Source organism: Formica exsecta, unplaced genomic scaffold, assembly GCF_003651465.1.
Source record: "Formica exsecta isolate Colony F162 unplaced genomic scaffold, ASM365146v1 scaffold303, whole genome shotgun sequence".
NCBI lineage: Eukaryota > Metazoa > Arthropoda > Insecta > Hymenoptera > Formicidae > Formica > Formica exsecta.
Genome location: NW_021850289.1, coordinates 419,523 through 436,955, shown reverse-complemented (window position 1 = coordinate 436,955; position 17,433 = coordinate 419,523). Strand labels below are relative to the sequence as shown.

The 17,433-nt window shown below is 42.9% G+C and overlaps 1 long non-coding RNA gene across 1 annotated transcript in view; it reads right to left on the bottom strand.

Annotated features, from left to right (window-relative positions):
- LOC115237689 overlaps positions 1-16,344 on the bottom strand; it is a 21,958-nt gene extending 5,614 nt beyond the window's left edge. Inside the window, exon 1 of the long non-coding RNA XR_003884377.1 lies at positions 15,908-16,344. This is a non-coding gene — a long non-coding RNA (uncharacterized LOC115237689). The remainder of the gene's footprint in view (positions 1-15,907) is intronic.
- Between the last annotated feature and the right edge of the window lie 1,089 nt (positions 16,345-17,433).

Here is a 17,433-nt window from a genome sequence, read left to right as displayed (position 1 = left end):
TCTCGTTCCCTTTCTCTTCTCCCCCTCTTTATCTCGTTTTCCCCCATACAATCTGATCTAAAAATATTATTACGATTAACATCGATGAACGGTTATTGCAAATTTGTCGTAACTTCTAGTTATTTCTATTAGTGAAACACGTTTGTTAATTTATCATATTTATTTACAAAATGTCCATTTTCGTTTTTATTCAGCGATATTAGGCCGTTTTAGCCATTTCGGCTAATAGGTTACGCTAAATGAAGCGAGACCAACAAAAATTTAAAGCGCTAGTTTTTACAATCGTAAGGAATATAGAATAGATATTTTTTTCTATATAAGGACGATATCACAAACAGAAAAAAATATGCTCTTTGAAAATGTATGCTTATAAAATAAAAGTGATAAATGTGTACACATTATTAGTTTGATTTAAAATAAATCTGATAATGCATACAGCTATTACTTGACTCTTTATAGAGAAAAAATTTATCAAATTTTCTGAAAAAGTTGGCAGCTTTATTTATGTAAATTGTCACATTGTCAGTTTCGATAAAGTGCTATGCAGTCTTTATTAATGAAAAATTCACCAGAATTGTAGTGTGAAAAAGAATGTTGGTATCAGCATACTCTCTCTCTCTCTCGCCCTTGATTAAATTTGAAATTGCAGTTTTATTATTTACAACATAAGTGAGTAGGAGTGAATATGTGAAACGATCCCTTATCAGCTATTTCTAAAATTTCTATTTGTTGAATGTGTATGTAATGCTATTTTAACAAACGATAATGTATAACAGCGAGAGATAAATGTTAATCATTTTTATGACGAGAAATGTTTGTTACACATAAACACATGCCAATGCAAAAAGTCGTTACGAGACATTGATTGCACAATGCATTTTACAAAAATTCTCAACTTAAAATATGTACATGCGCGCAAGTAAATTAAACAACACCGTTATATCTTATCGTGTATATATCGTTTTACTATCTAGATAAATAAAAAAATAAATATAATTTTCAGTCTTTGAGATTTTGACGATATTAGGAATTTAATGGAAACAACCAATAGTATGTACTATTCTTATACAGATAAATATGCATAATGAAAATATATATTGCTTTTCTTTGTAACATGCTTAATCTTTCAATTTATTTAGTATAATAGAACTTGTGTAAAACCCCCCCCCAAGATGTACAGTCAACATCTTATCTGAATCTTAATAAAAGCCGAAATGTTTATTCGCTTAAAGATTATTTTGTATTGCAATGTAGCACACTATAAAGTGAATAATATGAATCCATATTAAAGGAAATTTAGTTTCATTTATTTATATCGTTGTCTTCCGATTAAAATCCGATTAAAATTATATCGGAATTTATGAAATCCCATAGAGTAACGACAAATAAGAAATTTTATCAGGCCAGTACAAGATTAATGTTATATTATGTCAACGATCGATTAAAATATAAAATTATGAGGATTTTGGAAAAGAGACATGTTTTTATATATCGCATACTACTTCATTAATGCCGTAGGCACGCGAATATTGTATATTCGTGACAATTTGCTCGTGAACATTGGCGGTATGGTTTACCCTTTGGTTTCTGAATCAATGAAGCCATGCACAGTGTAATGTGGCAGCGGCAATGTAAAACATAGATGCAAGAATGCGACGAAGAAAACACATTTTTCTGGCAAACCGCAAGAAATCGAAAGAAGGAGAGGAGAAGGACACGTGAAGGAGGAAAGGGAGGAAATACGCCTGAAATGAGAAGACGAGAGAGGGGGGGAGAGAGAGAGAGAGAGAGAGAGAGAGAGAGAGACAGAAATGAGAATCACGGACATAAATGGAAGAAGGAAGAAGCGTTCCCCATAGCAACACAATGCGACCGAGCTCGCCATTGCCACGTTTGTTTCGCGCGCTTTTCTACCTGTGTTGTGTGTGCAAGCGCTTCTGCGTATGTAACATTCATACGGTAAATTCATTTCCTTCCAGATAGTACCAAAGGTTTCCGCGCCAGTTTAATGGCATTTCAACGCTATCGCGTATTGCCGCCTTCTCGCGCGCCTGGAAGAGTAAGGTCGCCAATTAGAAAATGATAATCGATTTGACCTCTTGAAAACGACTTGACCTCCCTTCCGTCCCTCTCCTCTCTCCTCCTCTCTTCTCTCAGTCTTAGATAAAACTGGTTCTTAGATAAAACTGGAACTTTGGCGCATTTTACATCCTCGATTTATATGATGCGTCAATGGATAGACTCTCGTCGGAAAAAGAAAATATCGAGAGATATTAATTCTTTGTAAAATTTGTACATATGCATACACATTGAATTTGTGCCAAAAAAGGCTTAAAAAAAGACGAAACAAGTAATATAAAATTTTTAAAAATGTGCAATGCGTAGATCATCGCTCACCCAGACGTGACTAAAAAGAAAGAAAAAATAAGAAAAAGAGTTATCTGTCAATTACGAATTTGATTGTTACCATTACGCCGAGATTGTCAAAATCTAGATTTGACACGTTACAATTATCGATTATACATATATTATACATTATAATCACGATATCTATAAGATGTTTTATAAGCAAAGATTTGAAAATGATATTTTAGAAATGAGAATTAAAATAGATAGAGATAAATACAATTATTTATCGATATCAATCGCTATTGCTCGTATTTTCCATATGAAAAATAAGTTGAAAACATTGTTCGCCGATTCACGCGAATAGTTATAGTAGATAAAAAAAATTATTTGCACTTTATTTATCTTTCTAGAACTTTTTGCAACACAAAAAGTGTATTGCTATAAGGTGCTGTGTTGCAATGTATATATTATAATAAAAACAAATTATATTCTACTGAGAACAGAAGGAGTTTACAGCAAGATACGCGCATGAATCGGTGTGAAATTATTTAAAAAAAAAAATAAAGCGCAAAGAGAGATGTTTTTTAGCCACTGTATATATGTGAATATTCCTCCATCCCCCGTTCGGAACGGAACTGGTCAATCCTGTCTCTCACGAGATAGAAGGACCGGGAGGACGAAGGACCTTCGAGATGAGACGAGTATCGAGCCGCGCGTCGCGCGGTGCGATGCAGTTTGAGTACACATCGCAGTCGCAGGTCGCAGTTGCAGTTGCACCTCGCGACTCGCGACTCGCGACACAAGATCACGCAACGCAACGCAACGCAATGCAACGTAGCGACGCAACTATGACGAAAGAGAAGGGGCAACATACGTATAGCAGCGTGCAATCGGCACACATGCAATAATAGAGAAAAAGAGCGAGAGAGAGAAAAAAAGGGATACTATGCCCCGCACAATTCACACCCATAAAGCCTATCTCCGCCCACCATCTGTACTACACTGGCCAATGACTGGCATGCGCTCGTTCTACTAGAGAGGTCGTAGGCACGGCCTAGGCCCCAACACACGCGTCATGTTCTTCCCGTGAACCGCGCGACTCGAATTTTGACCGCCGATGCCTTTGCCTTCTCTCGATTCGCCCGATAAGAGGTGTCCTCTTATCTTTTAACTTGCTGATTTCAGTTGCATATCGTTTAGCCTTTTCGTTTTCTCCAAGTACACATCTATCATTAATACACACACATACAAATGTTTCATATTTTCTATCCTATTTGACTTAATACAATATTAAAAGTAATTTTTGCATTATAACTCGTGATTGGAAAGAGACATTGCTGGTTCAAACGCGATATCATAACCTTGAATTGATGTATGCAGAATATTTCACGTTAGAAGCATACGAGTGTGTGTGTGTGTGTGAGAGAGAGAGAGAGAGAGACAGATCAATGAAAAACATATCATAACTATACTTTTATATAGATATTTTCACATAGTTCAAGTATTGTATATTTCTTTTTTTATCAATAATATTTTTTAAAATATTTTTTATATAATATTATAGAATTGTGACTTTTAAGGAATGTAACATATTTTTATCGATGAGTGTACTTGGTTCTGTGTAATTTTGTTGACGCGCAAAGCTTTAAAAATATAAATAATACTCCTCTGAAAAGTTAAAATTTTACAATATTTTTCAACGATATGCTGAATGTAAAAGCTTTTTACACATGGTAAACGATCGCGTACGATTAGCACTCGTACGCACGCATTTATAAATTCACTCAATAACTTGAAGATATTTGTGGAAAACAATCTCGTGTGCCGTATTCGTAATTTCGATATTTGGATATAGAAACAGCGCCCAGCGCCAAAATATGCGATAGTCGAGCCCACGATTGGGCTTTGGCGAGGGCAAGGGCGAGGGCGAGCATGAACGCAAGCGCGCGATTAGATTCAATATGCCATTCGCGTAAGTTGTGATAAGTTAGGCCGCGTAAACGTGTACGAGAATGTAAATCGAGCTCGGTTAAACGATAACGAGTGACTTTTGATATCCGAGACAGATATACGCCACTGACACTGTTCCAATCTCACTACCTGACCTAGCCAATAGTCTCGCGTCGATTGTACGCTTAAATGTAATGTGCGTGTGGTGTGCCCGTGACACGGCGATACCGGTGCATGGCATTGCACCTTGCGCCCGTAACGCATCGCATCGACGAATCGTTATCGTTGCACGCGCAAAGCGGGATTCGGGTTGTGTCGGGCACACATCTTGAGCATTGATTTAGTTTACATCCTTTTCTTTCCCTTTCGCCTATACTTTTTTTTTTCTCCCTTTTCACGATAGAATTACGCGTAAACAACATAAAATTATTTTTCTTCTAATTTGTATTGATTAACAGATAATTTTCTTCTCGTCAAGTATCGAGTATACGTATAATGCGACAATACTGCATCGTTCATTGTCTCTTCTCTCTTTTTCCACGACAACATAGCCAAGCACGGTTACGTTTTATCGAGTCAAAACACAAAACAATGGCAATGTTTTTTCGATAGAGAAACGAGCGCGATGCAGTCGCAGTCCGAGATGAATGACTTATGCGTGCATTATCACATTGATAAAAAAAATTGTCATATCAATTTTCACATATATCGTAATATCATAGACATGTAAATTCCAACGTGCTTGCCGAAAGACAAAAATACGATAAATAGAATCGGTAAATAGAATCTTGGTACAATTCCATTCGACATAATTTCATTGTACATATATATTTCGCGAGGATGCCGCGCGCCAATATGTATAAAAGATTTTATCGGTTTAACAGTTTCGGGAATGATTTAAAGTAGCCGCAGGGAATGATTTAAAGTAGCGTTTGTTGATTTTTTCGTTGTAACAATTAAAATTTGCTTTAGCTTCTCGTATTCACCTAAATATTGTATCTTTCCAAACAATTAGCTCAACTATGACCTCTCTTTATTTCACTTATTCTTGAATATCTTACACCTTACTTAATCTTTATTTACCATTCCATCATTCTTTTGCCTAATCTTACATTGATTTATCTATAATGATGAAAAGAGTACGAGATGTTACCTATTCCAGCATTGTTCTCGTTCCTCCCTTGTAATCGTCAATAATGCACTAATGGAATTACACTTTCCTCAACTTTACCAAGCGGAAACTGGTCATTGTTGCGTATTAACGAAGAAAACAGCTTGGTCGCGTTCGTAAAACGCGATCCTATGCTCCTAGATTCCTCTTCGCTCCGCGAAACTGTCAAAACTATGCGCATGCGCGAGAGGGGAAACGAGACAACAGAATGTCATTGACCCCGGACGTATGTATCCACCGAGGTTAAGGGTAATTTTATCGCGTCCCGCAACGAAAAACACTTACTTCCTTCCTTCCGTGCTCTTAAAGACAAAGAACGATTAAAAACGCTTTTAATAACGGAGAAATGTTACGTTTAAACCGTTATCGAATTTATTTCATCGTTGCGCATTTCAAAGATATTTCGCCATATTCTCTTTGTGACGATATATGTATAGTGTAAAATATTTTCAATTAAATATATATTTTCTACGCGCGCGCGAGGCATATGTGCCGCTCGTTAATCTAATTTGAATGGAATCGAGAATAAACGAAGGCGAAAATAAAGCGAAAATAAGGCGATAATACGACGAATCGAACTGCTCCTAAATTGTGCAAATGCCGACGTAAAAACGTTGTCCCGATGCTCGATAATTTCGTTGAAGCCGTAAACGAGTCGAAGAATGTCGCGTGTGAATCGAAATTTCATTCAAATGTTTGATACACGTCTAACCATATGTATTGTCCATCTTAAAATTATTTCATTAAAAACGAGAAACTGTAGAAACGAGCGCAAGAGTTTTTCGATGATAACAGTAATAGTATCGTAAAATATAATAAAACGGGCATAATAAAATTTTTTGTGTTTAACGCACCGGTGATATTTTACATGTGTATCTATATTCGCTGTGATATATTAAATTTATTTAAACAAAAAAAAGTTGGTTTAATTCGCGAATATACGTAACTAGAATCGATGGCGATCGATTTTGGAATGATACGATAAGTAAAGAGTATCCAAAAGATTTACGGGAACGAGGGATTCGAGTGCGTAAACATCTTCTCCGGAAAAGGAATCTGCCTTGCGTTTCGTAAATTGTTTCAACGTGCCTTGAAAAGCAGTCTAAGCGCGTCATTTGGTACCACGTGCGTCGTGCTCTGAGAATAGAAGCAAAGCGCTAATTTAATTCTCGCCGATCGCCTAAATTTAATCGAAATCGCTGGCGCGAGAAAGATGTTGCATCAGAGAGCTGGCGATGCAGAATGCGAAAGATAATTTTCCTTAAATATCGCGGCACGGCAGATTCTCGGAAAATGCACGCCAGCCATATGCGATAGCCGTCGAAATAGGGAGGGGAAGATGCGATCACGAAGCGGATAGAGCTTAGGAAAGAGAGAAAAGCGTAAACATTATCGATAATGCAGCCGTCACTCAGATTCTCATTCAGTCATTCATTCATTCACACACACACACACACACACATTCTCTACTTTACTCGCTTCTTTCCTCGGCAGGTTGAAAATTTCAACTCAACATTAGTTCAATTTCGTCAGTAATTCCATCGCGCGACAACGTGTTATATTTCCAATGCGTATATATATTCACTGTCACTCACTCGCAAAGTCCGAGGATCACAACTCCCGGAAACGAGCCCGTCACGGATGTTACATTCGCACTTGGAAAAAAAAAAAACCTCTCGGCAGCAGCCTCTGAGAGATAGCGACGCGATACGTAGACGGATCACCGTCGCTGTCGTCGTCGTATCGTCTCTTGTCTCGTGTCTCGTCGGCCATTCACTGTGCAGATTCGCACTCGCATTCGCACTGAACGAACGGGCGTTTGGTCGTCTCGATGCACACCGGGAACGCGACGAAGCATCGATTAGGCGGACTACGTCGACACACTTTGCATCGCGAATCTCTGCACCCGCACTCGGATCGGCCGCGGTTGGACGATGCGATTTTACGGACATGGACACGATGAAACCGACATAACATGGGAAACCAGAGAAGAGGGTTAGGGAAGGGGGACGTAGAAAGAGAGATGTGAAAAGACGAAGGGAGAAAGACTGATTGTGAGAGAGACTGCACGCCCGGGAACCATCGTACGCGAATGCGAACCAATGGACGGATGGACGGACGGACGGACGGACGGACGGACGGACAGCAGACGGACGGACGGACGAACAGACAGAGAGAGAGAGAGAGAGAGAGAGAGAGAGTGTCAGAGAGAGAGTGTCAGAGAGAGAGAGAGAGAGACAGATAGACAGACGGACAGACGGACGGACGGACAGACAGACGCCGACGCTGCCACTGCCGCGTTGCACCGCGCGATGGACGGGAGGAAGATGACGATCGAGGGTTGAGGATCGAGGGGAACTGTCGCGCGTTGCGCCGCTAGCTCGCTCGCGGCTCGCGTGGAGCCACCTTGTTCGTGGCGATGGTCGACGGCCGACGGTCGACGGACGACGGACGATGGACGACGCGGATCGCATTCGGCGCATTCGTGTGTTCTGAACGTGTGTCACGGGGGGTTCTCGCCGCATCATCGAGCCTCCTCCTCTCGGGATTTTCCTCCGGGGAGAAGTAGGAGAGGCACGAGGAAGCAAGAGGGGGTAAGCGAAAGGAGAAAGAGCGGGAGAGTGTCGCTTACCCGATATACAGAGAGAGGGATTTTATTGGCTCCTGCCGAGGCCAATGTCCCGCGAGGCCTTCCTCGCGGTCGCGCGCGCGACAAGAACGCAATAATCTCGAATGGTCGACGGATCGGCCTCGACGAGCCGCCGTGCTCGCCGTGCCGACCTCGACGGGGGTGGCCTTTCGAGGACGATGCCTTTTTTTTCGCTCCAACGAGAAACTCCAACGCCAACGACGAGCCCGTCGCGATACCAACGATTGTTCAATGGGTTGCAAGCCGCTGCGTTAACACGCGCGTAGCAACGTAAGCGATCGCAAGACTCGACAAATTTGTGGGGAGCGTGCATTCCTTGTTTACTGTATATTCCATTAATTACCGTCCATTTCATCAAGCAGCTAAAAATTGCGAGTCGAGGTGACACAAGTACGAGACGAATACGTATAGGGAAATATGTAGTAAAAACACTCGAAATGTACATCTTTCTAATAGTCTTGTCACTTTGAAGCCAGCGCAAAAGTATTGTTTCGCGACTCGCGGATGACTTGTACCGGAAACGATTCTCGAGAAAGATTTGTATCGTGGAATGATTAATAATAGATTTTGCAAATGTCTTTGGATTCGAGACGATTTTTTATTAGACTCGCAGAATACGCGCGATGCGTGGCACGGGGTCGAGGAGAAATCATTCGCTTCCCTCCCCCCCGCCCTCTCTCTTTCGCATCCGGACGAAAGATGAGATCGAGGCACCACACCTCGTGCGGAAAAACCAAACGACGGGGTCAGACGGCCGGCGAGTTCAGTGACACGGAAGAGAATTTACTTTTCCGTAGAGTCTGAGGAAAAAGAGAGAAAGAGAGAAAGAGAGAGAGAGAAGAAGAGGACAATTGTATTCGCTCAATGAATTTGGCGCAAAGAAGAACCCAAAGCGAGTCGAAGAGAGCGAATTCGGAGTAGTTTCGTCTCTCGCGCACATGGCTCGCCTTTCTCTCTCTCTCTCTCTTCCCGCCTGATCCCTCGGCTCGCTTCCTTCGACCCTTCCACCTCGTAGCCCTTTTTCGACGGTGCGAAATTCAGTGACAACGGCGTAGGAAGCGAGGGACAGACAAATTCTGAATCAACGAACCCGCCTCCCGTTTCTCGCGCAGTGCACCTTCCCCGTTTACCCCTCTTTTACCATCGAACAGCTAGCGTTGCCAATGGCGTTGCTAGCTCGTTGCAACGAGTGGGAGGGAGGGAGAGAGAGAGAGAGAGAGAGAGAGAGAGAGAGAGAGAGCTCGTTATCCCGCTTGAGATCGCCTTCGATAATCAGCCGGCGCACGATGATCGAAAATCCTCGCATCGTCGTAAATGACGAGCCGGATGATTTCAGAGTGTGAGATCCAGACTGTGATGCGTCGCAGTCACGAAAGGCAAAATCTCCTAACTCACATAATGTGCTGTATGGTTCATCGACATGTGTCAAAAGAGTTTGTCACTCTTGCAGTTTCTCAATTTCTCATCTAGCAAAACAATAATTTTTAGCAGACTAATCCGCCCGATATCAATCTATTAATACAATCTGCAAGACTCGAACGTTCGAAATCTACTCCATTCTTATCAAGCTCTCGCCGAGATTGGATTTTACGCCTTGTGATTCACGCGTCTTTGGTGTTGAGTTTGCGGGCGCGTAATGCCGCGGTAATAAAAGTCAATTTACAAACGAGCAATAATTTCTGGCCGCGTAACACGATAGGGCAAAGACTAGTGTACCTCATAGTCTTCATTCGCGATGTTACAACGGAGCGTCGCTTAACGATTTTATTTTCCCTCGCGCACAGGACCAGCCTCTCTCTCTCTCTCTTTTTTTTTTCTTTCATCGTATCTCTCTTCAATTCCATCTCGTTCTTTACTTCTTTTACACCCATCGCGCTCACACGCGAGCTTGAAAAGTGCAACGGACGATATCTCGTGATGGTTCGGTGCATACAAGCGGGTGCTGTTGGAGGAGGGAGGGAAAAGAGAGAGAGAGAGACAGGGAATAACATGGCGGCCAGTTTTCTGGAACGTGCACCGGTCTCCCTCCCTACCAATTTTCTCTTCTCTCTCATGCGCTCGCTCGCGGCACTTCCTCTCTCTCTCTCTCTCTCTCTCTCTCTCTTCTTTTTCCTTCTTTCTGTTTCCTATTCGTGAAAAGAAAAGTACTCGAGATCGCGTGCTAAGAGTCATGAGCAAATTATTTGTCCTAAAATTATATAATTTTATAATAAACTTATCATACATTCATACACATTGGTTATGTTACAAGGTTGTGTTTAAACATCGTCACAATATTTTAGTGACTGAAAAAAATCAGTGTTGTGTCAAATCAATTAGTCATTGGCTCGATTATTCTATTTTAGAAAATATTTCAAAACAATTCTACCAAACAAATGCAACGATTAAAAAAGCTATAAATTTTCACATTCAAACGAGAAAAGAATATTATTCAACTTTATTTTCAATCCTCTTTGCATTGATTCCAAATTAATCAAATATATGATGATGTAAATAATTAAACTGTACATATTTGATGCAAAGCTGCCGATTCGTGTTGCATTTGCAAAAGGGAGATAGCAATTAATTTCTTTAAAGTTTCAAGTAATTAATAGTCTTGGTGAAACTTGTTGAATTGTCGCGTGGTAATCCTATGCGATATAAACAATAAAATTTTCCCACTTTACTATAATTTGCATTATAAAAATTTATCGGATTTAAAGCTCTGTCTCTTTTTTCATTTTCCACTTCTATAATATAAGCAAGAATAGAGAGTAATATTTTTGTCAAATTTATTTCTCTACAATAGTGGAGTTTATGTGTCTTTGAGATATATATACGAAATATACATAAATACGAAATTAAATTCGCTTGATTCGACAGAAGAAAAAGAAAAATCTAAAGTTAGTCAAAAGTAAAGTGTCAATTATATTGCAAATATGCAATCCCTTTGGATAAAACAACCGTTGCATCAACCGATTATACATTGGACGCTTTCAAATCGAGCAAAGATTGTTACGTTCCCGCTACACCGATCGTATCGATCGAACAAAGCTAGCGTACGCATTACATTACTCTTAATATGTGCGTGTAGCCGAGTTTAGATCATTTTTAACGATCGAATAATAATGATGCATTATTCCAGCTCCCTTCCTTTCAGTGGCATTTCCCTCCCGACTTTCATTGTCACGGATAATTGAGAGATAGATAGATAGAAAGAAAGAGAGAGAGAGAGAGAGAGAGAGAGAGAGAGAGAGAGAGAGAGTGGGGGGGAGGGGGAGAGATACTCGATGCAGTTCTCGCGCGTTGCGATGCACTCTGCGCGAAAAAACACCGACAGAGAAGGTTGCTCCGTGGAGGAACAAACAGGAGGAGGAGGAGGAGGGAGAGGAAGAGGAGAAGGAGGGGAGGAGGAACGAGGAGATGGTGGGTCTTCGTGCATCTCCGGCTCCCGTCGGAGCTTATATCGATCACGAGAGAGTGCACGATATTCGAGAATACATTATACGCGGACTCTAGCCTCTAGCCGGACTGCCTATAGTCATGCGGAATATAGACGGCCAGGCCGCTGCACTCTCGCCTCCCTCTTTCCTCTCGTTCTCGCTCGCTCTGCCAACTGCTTCCTCCACAACTGCCGTGCCACCCTCGCCTTCCTTCTGCACGTCGCCGACGTTGCGCTGTCGACGTCGTTGTAACCACGGGAGGCTGCGGCTGCAACCATCGGCTACTCCTCTTCTCGCGTCTTCTTCTTTCGCTTCTTGAGAATTTATCGTCGTGTCCGGTATTTCACTGCAACGTACTCTTGCAGAATATACTTTATTTACCGAAACGTTACGCCTGCGTGCGCTTTAAATTATGTTTTTTTTCTTGGCACGCATCATGTATATTTTCGACTATTATTGAAAAGTAGTGGATTCCAAAGTACTTGTCCGAGGACATGGTGTGGATGCGACAAGCTCTTTGTAATGAAAAATTGTAAAATTACCGCTATCGGTATCGCTTCGCGTAGAAGAGCCTCGTTTTCGTCCCCGATAGTAAATATCCGACGTGATAAACGACGGCGATGCAACGGCACGATTGCTCGTCACGCGAGTCTCCCCGGGGGCCCGCGGAGTCTGTCGTCCGCTCGGAGCAATAATACAGAAGCTTCTTCGTTACATGCCTTGGTAGAGTATTCCTAGCCGTGAAGCTATTGTCGTTGTCTTCGTCGTCGTCGTCGTCGTCGTCGTCGTCGTCATCGTCATCGTCGTCATCGTCGTCATCGTCGTCATCGTCGTCGTCGTCGTCGGCGAGGGGACTCTACTCGCCGAAGCGGCGGGAGGCTGGAAGGCTGGAAAGTTGCGAGATTAGGAGACTGCGAGACCGGGAGGCTGGGAACACGACAGGGAGGGCTCCGAGTACGCACGGTAGGGGCAAAAGAGGACCTTGGCCTTTTCGCGGAGCAAAAATAAAACCTGTTGACACCGAAGCCCCGCGGACGCAAGGGATTCTCGTTTTTTCTCTATCTCTCCACTTGTTTCTCTCTCTCTCTCTCCCTCTGCCTCTCGAGCGCGCATACACGTGCGCGCGCAACATTGGCGATTGAGGAGAGAGAGAGAGAGAGAGAGAGAGAGAGAGAGAGAGGATCGGAGAAAGAGAAGGCAATGTATTTATCCAAATTCTCTTTCGATTCTTGCATTCTTATCACAATCAGCCAACAATCTGATGGTAAACTACACATCTGTCTAGCTATTCGATCAATTCGATAGACCAATACGCGATCGTGATCGATAATGATCGTTTCACGGTTATCACGATATGCGAAATGCGTGTTCTTCGTAGGGTAAAATATGCGCGCGTACGAGGTGGGATACGCGTTACGTAGACAGGGCGCAGACATTGAGAAAGCAGCCTCCGGTGCATATATGCGCGCGCATCACGCACGCATTCACACATACACGCTATAAACATATAGGTATACATACCACATACGCGCACGCGAGTCTTTCTACCGCGATCGAATAAAACCCGCGCGCATACACACTCCCACGTTATATAAAGAACTCTTTCTCGCTTGTTTATTAAGATTCTACTCTTACGAAATCGGCTTGAATACACGTAAATTATCTCCCCCATTATTTTAGCTTGAAATATATCGTTATTATTTGAACATTGTGTAGGAGATTGAATATTATACGATATGACATAGGCGTGCAAACAAAGTATTTTTAAATCTTGATTTAATCGAGAAAAGAAAGAGAGAGAGAGAGAAAGAGAGAGAGACACAGGGAGAAGACATGTGCATTACGCATTATATCAAAGACAAAGCTTTTTAAATTCCAATAATCATGACAAGAGTTTCCTGGAAAATGTTTGCAAAATTTTTGCATTAAAATGAAATTTTTGTAAAGGTGACTAGAGTGTGCATTTGCTCACGTTCCGTGAAAACGTGCTTTAAGCAGAAGAACGCGGCTCTTTCGTGGACTCGAATGGTTTATATGCAACGTATGAAGAAAAGAATCGCGCACACCTGCGCGATCGGTAGTTATATGCACATACGGTAGGTACGCGCAGGGGTGTGTGTGTGTGTGTGTGTGTGTGCGCGCGCGCGCGCTCGTGTATGTGGCATCCTGTACACTATACGCCATGTGTATACACACGTTCACGCGAGCTTGTGCAAAGAACCTCAGAGTATACGGGAATAGAGTACCCACGTTCCTCCGCCTCGCCTGTCTCTTCCTCGGCTAGACAGCCCATAGACGAAGAATGGCTTTCGCGCGAGGTTTCGATTGCGCGAAATAACGTGAAATGTCATCTTTTCGAATGATATAAAACATTATAATTAATCAATCCCATATATTCCTCCTTCCCTCCCAAGTCTCTCTAAAGAGTATATATGACGCGTGTTTGATGATGATGATGATGATGATGATGAATGACCAAATTAAAGTTGTTGCAATCTTGGCGGAAATGCCAATACTTTAAATTATTAAGAGAATGATATAAAGAGTTTGTCGCAAATTATAAGCTGGGTGATAATGTGTAGGTTGAAATAAAAATGCTTGTTGCTGCGTGTAATAAAAATGTTGTTGCAAGTTGCAAGCGTTGCGGAAGCGGCGTGGTGCATCGTGCCGCCATTCGAAAAGGAAACGCTCAACGAAGGGGGCAGGGCCAAACAGTCGCGTCGGAAAAATTCTCATTTAAGTCCCGACCAATGAAAAGGCCCGGCGTGCCCGCGATGAAAAACTTTCGAAGGGAAAGGGTCGACTGGTTTCAGATATGTCCGCGCCGTTACGAGTGAACGCGATACGATTCTGAAATCGTATAATTCGTACGTTATAAATGAATGTAAAACCTTAAACTAAACAACTAAAGAGTGGAAAAAAACTTGGCGGACCGCATGAGCGTAGACGCGACTGCATTTGATATACGATGTCGGTGGTCGTTTCGGAAGGGGCTCTCTTTCAGGTAAGACGACCCATTAAATACTGGAAAAGTTCCTCGCAGTTGCGGTCAATGGCTCCGCCCAAAACGAAAAGCTAAAGAACACGGCAAAATGGTGGCGTTACGTTGATTTAATACTTTAATGGGAAATACAGAATAAAATGGGATTACGCGTAGCAGCGTACCATACAGAAGATACAGAGAACGATAAAGAAGAAATTTAATTAATAATTCCTTGATAGTTAATTGAAATGAAAAATGCTAGTCAAAATAAAGCTCTTCGTTTCATAATCTGTATAGATTTGATCATCGATATACAATAGTAATCGTAGAAACCTTATAGAGGGATCCTACATTTGCGTAGATTAACAGCCTAACGAAATTAAAAAATGAGCCAGCTAACGACGAAATATTCTTTCCACGTCGAGATGAAAAATGGAAATTTCTAACGATATACAATTGGAGTGATTAAAAAACTTTGACAATTATTAAGTGCTCGTCATTGTTGAAACGAACCAAAATCGAAGCAAAGTCGCGCAATGTCGATAAAATTCACTGTAATCCATGTACTGTAATTCACCAAAGTTCTCGTTAGTCTAATCTAGGACATTGTCTTTAACCTTAACTATACATACACGTACGATCAAAAGTATCGAGCGAATAATATTGTGCGCAACTGAAGCGATAGCTCACGACTTTCAATAATAAATAATTAAATTAATTATCGCTACTTTTCCTCTTCTCATTTTAAAAGGGTTATCAAGATATTTAAAAAGGTCATCCACACACGGTTCTCACAATTTACGTTCTTTTTACGCATAACTGACGAACTGACGACGAGAATATATGTATATTACATCATGTAGCCGGTTTATCAGCGCGCAAAAAGTATTTATAATCGCATCAAGTAGTCAATTGTATTGAGAGGAGAGTAATTTTTAATTAATAGTATACAAATTGGAATGAGCAAGAGGCAAGAGGTTGCACGCCAAAGAGGTTGAAATCGATAATCTTTACACTCGACTGAATATAGCCAAAATCGAGTGATTTGACTTTTCACGATTCTCAATTTTTCAGTCATGTCGCCTTTAAAAAGAATAGGGAGAGAGGGAGAGGGAGGGAGGGAGGGAGAGAGAGAGAGAGGGTGATTTAAATTTAAAATGATTGAAAGATATACTGAAAATATGTAAATGTGTATAAGATTTGTATAAAATTGCTCGAAACATGGAATCGCGACGCGATCGCACCGCTGCATCGCGTGTAACAATGTGTAAGGAGCAATCTGTCTGTCTGGACAGCAACTGAGCAACAGCGTGTCGCGTGTCGCGTGTCGCGCGTTGTGCGTCGCGCGGCCAACGCGAGTTTACTCTGAAAATGTCCTTTACCTCGCTCGCCATTCGCGATCGTTCCGTTGACTGGGACGAGAGACTGCGACGAGAGCGCGATACGCATCTCGATGACAGGGAATTGGTCCGCATCCGCATCCGCATCCGCATCCACATCCACATTGACGGGTTGGAGTCATCGTGCGTGTTTGGAGCAGGCGGGGAAAAAAGCGACGTGGACGCATATATGTACATATATCCTACATCTATCGGGCACTCGTTAGCCGGTTCGTACTGTCGTCAGGTCGCCGCTCTCCGACGAGAGATCACTGCCCTCGCACACACCCGACCCGACAGCCGACAACAGCCCCAACACCCGACGAGGCTTTCTCTCGTTCCTTCGCGCGGACCGCCAGTAACGTATCGCGAAACGACTGAACCACCACTAACCGGATCACTAACCGATTCGCGCGCTCGACACGACACACGACACACGACACACGACACACGACACACGACACACGACACACGACACACGACACACGACACACGACACACGACACACGACACACGTAATCAGTTCGCCGACCAAAGATGACAGGCTACGCGCTACGCGTTGCGGCTGTACGCGCGATTTCCGCTCTATTACGAGCACTTGGCGACAGAGAGTATCGAGTACTGTGCGTGTGCGGAACAACGGATGGACGAGATCACACGGAACGGGTTAAACGGAGACGTCGACTCTCTTCTCGGAGAGAGAAGGAGAGGGAGAGGAAGAACGAGAGGGGGAGAAAACGAGCGAGCGACAGAGAGAAAGAAAGAAAGAAAGAAAGAGAAAGAGAGAGAGAGAGAGAGAGAGAGAGAGAAAGCAACGCGCGATGCAGTCCGGGAAAAGAGAGAGAAGCAGTCTTTTACCGAATTTTTGCAAATCGAGCGGAACGCGTATCACTCTCGAGACGTAACACGCGTGTCGCGCGGAATAGCAAACGGTGAAACGACAGACGCACACGAGACTTTTCGCGGGTGGTCGTGACCCTCTGGTGGCGGCCGGCGAGACGACCTTACTCTACACGAATTCGCGAATATCGCGTTCGACGCGACACGACGAACGACGAGAGACGAGACGTACGACGCACAGCGACGGCTGCGACGGCGACGGTGGCGGTGGCAGTGGCAGCGGCAGCGGTGGTGGAGGTGGAGGTAGTACATCGACTCTGACCGATTCGGTTTCGCCTTCGCTGCCGACCCGCCGCCTGCCGCCCGCAGCCCGCCACCCGCCACCCGCCGAATGCCCACTCTCGTCCATTTAACATGTCTATGCTGTGCATGCATATTGCACGCGTGCGCATGTATTTATCGCAATTTTTTCAGCTTGCCGCGAATCGTTTATTTTGTTTTAACTATGCGATCGGACGTTCCGAAAAGCAAAGACTAATCCTAGTGGGGTTATCGAGAAAGAACGAAAGAAATGATCCGAAAATGGCAGGTTGAAAGACACATCTCTCTGCGCGCGCGCGCGCGCGTGGTGTGTCGCAGATATCTCGCTAAAAAGATCGAGCGGAAAGATACGCTACCGCCATCTATAT